Source organism: Trichechus manatus, unplaced genomic scaffold, assembly GCF_000243295.1.
Source record: "Trichechus manatus latirostris isolate Lorelei unplaced genomic scaffold, TriManLat1.0 scaffold00183, whole genome shotgun sequence".
Classification (NCBI taxonomy): Eukaryota; Metazoa; Chordata; class Mammalia; order Sirenia; family Trichechidae; genus Trichechus; species Trichechus manatus.
The window spans coordinates 694968-697352 of record NW_004444119.1 but is presented as its reverse complement, the minus strand read 5'-3'; the positions used below and the strand labels follow the sequence as shown (position 1 = coordinate 697352).

At 43.2% G+C, this 2385-nt stretch overlaps 1 pseudogene; it reads right to left on the bottom strand.

Moving 5' to 3' along the window:
* Window positions 1–13: 13 nt before the first annotated feature.
* LOC101355389 (T-complex protein 1 subunit zeta-like) lies at window positions 14–1525 on the bottom strand (annotated as a pseudogene).
* Between the last annotated feature and the right edge of the window lie 860 nt (window positions 1526–2385).

Genomic DNA, 2385 nt, shown 5'->3' with positions numbered 1-2385 from the left:
AGGCATGAAGAAGCTATTTCTTCATGCAGTAGTTATCCCACATGCCTGCTTCTGCTGCTTCCATAGGTTCACCTGTGTTCAAGTCTATCCCCACAAGTTGGCCAGATTCTGAATGTTCTGCTTGAACTTTTACTAGTGTTTCCTGAAGGTCAAAACCAGAACTCTGAGCAAGAACCTTGGGAATAATGAGCAAGGCATCAGCAAATGCTTTGACTCCAAGTTGGGCCCTGCCCTTGACACTGGTTTGTATTTAATCAGAGCTTCTGCCATTGCCACTTCCACTGTGCCAGCACCTGGAATCACACAGCCATCATCAATAGCATTTTTGATAGCCCTCAAGCCGTCTCCTCTGGCGTCTTTGATTTGAGTGAGGGAGTGCCTATTTGGTCCTTTGACCATGACATAGCATGACAGAGCAAGGGTTATTGCATTTCTCAGTGAAGGTGAACTGCTCTTCTCCCAACGTGTACTCATAGACGAGTCCTGCATGTCCCAAACAGTCAGAATTTAGGTCATCTAAACAATGCAGAGCCACCCCGCCACAGGCAAGCATCAGTCTCTCCATATTTCTTTATTTAGCTCTGCACAGAGGTACTACACCTTCTTTTGCAAGGGCATCTAAGAAAAAAGGGTCAATTCCTTTTGATTAGCAACGACAAATCCTTTATTTGAATCACCACAGATTTCCTTTTTCAGTTCTATTGTTTTGTTAACTCTATCTTCAGTGAATTTTCTTGCAGCTTTTACAAGTTTTTCTCTCTTCTGCACTCTTGTAAAAGAAGCTAGAGTTCACTACTGTTTTTTTCATATTCGAATAACACATGGCATGTGAGGATGTACGGATCTTCTGTTCTTTTCTTTATATCAAGATGCCATGACTCTCATGGTCCAAAGCAAGCCCTCTGATTAAGCTTGCATCAGTTTCAGACTTATGTTTCATCTCCATGATTTCAACCATGAAAAGGTCAATAGGTTTATCTTGTTTTTTAATGGCCAAAATGGAGTCAACTACAGCCTCTGTTAAGATGTCAGCAAGTTCAGCACGAACTTTACTATGCAGACATATTCTGGCCACATCTATAAGTGTTTCTCTGTCCATCTCTTTGCTTACTTTGATTTGTTCCAAACACTGAAGTGCTTTTCCCTTTACAGCTTCAAATCCTTCAGTTATTATTCTGGGATGCAGATCTTCAGAAATGTAGAGGTCTGCCTGTTTCAGCAGCTCTCCAGTGAACAGGACATTGAAAGTAGTACCATTATTGGTTATGTCATCCTAGGCTGTTGCTACTTTTGCTATTAAGGAGGCTGTTGGGTGTTGAATTTGTATTTCATGAAGCAGCACATTGTCATCTTTAGTAAGCTTGATGTCTCCAGCACTAGGAACAAGCAACTTCATGGTGCCCTTGGGCCCCAGGTTGGTCCTCAGCACGTCCTGCAGCCCCAGGACCATGCTGATGTTGGCCACCAGTGCCACCTGGGCTCATGCCACCTTGGCTTTGGGATTCAGGGTCTTTATGGCCGCCATGGTGGGTCCAGCAGTGGAAGAGGAGGAGACCCGGCCTGTGGAAACCCCAAGGCCAACTCAGCGTCTATGTATAATAAATTTTGAGAACCACTGCTCCACTAGTGGTTCTGGAATTGGTCCCTAACCAGCTGCATTAACTTCACCTGGGAACTTGTTAGAAATACAAATTCTCCACAGGGGTTTGAACCGGAATGAACTGTTTAGAAGCCCTGGTTTGAACCACCAACTTTTTGGCTAGTAGTGCTTAGCCGGCTCATACAATCCAGTCCATGAAAGATGCTGAAATCATGGGCAGAAAAATGCAGTCAGAAGTCCTCAGGGCTCCAAACCCCAGAGACCGTGGCGCCACCTGGGTGCTGAGGGGGGCTTCTAGAAGAACGCCCTCTTTTTCTTCCAGCTGAGCCCAAAATGCAGGTTGTCACAACAGCACACCTTTGATTTTTTTCCCTATGTTCCTTCTTTGTTTTTTAAATTATAGTAAAATATATATAACAAAATGTTTGCCATTTTAACTGTTTCTAAGTGTACAACTCAGTGATGCTAATTATATTCATCATGTGTGCAACCATCACCACTATCCATTTCCAAAACTTTTTCATCACTTCAATCAGAAACTCTGTACCCCTTCCGCAATAATTCTCCATTTCCCTCTCCCCCCAGCCCCTGGTAACCTCTGATCTACTTCCTGTCTCTAAGCATTTGCCTATTCTAGATATTTCATATTAGCGGGATCACGGGAGATTTGTCCTTTTGTGTCTGGTTTATTTCACTCAGCATAATGTTTTCAAGGTTCATCCATGTTGTAGCATGAGTCAGAACTTCATTTCTCTTTATGGCTGAGAAATATTCCATTGTATGGA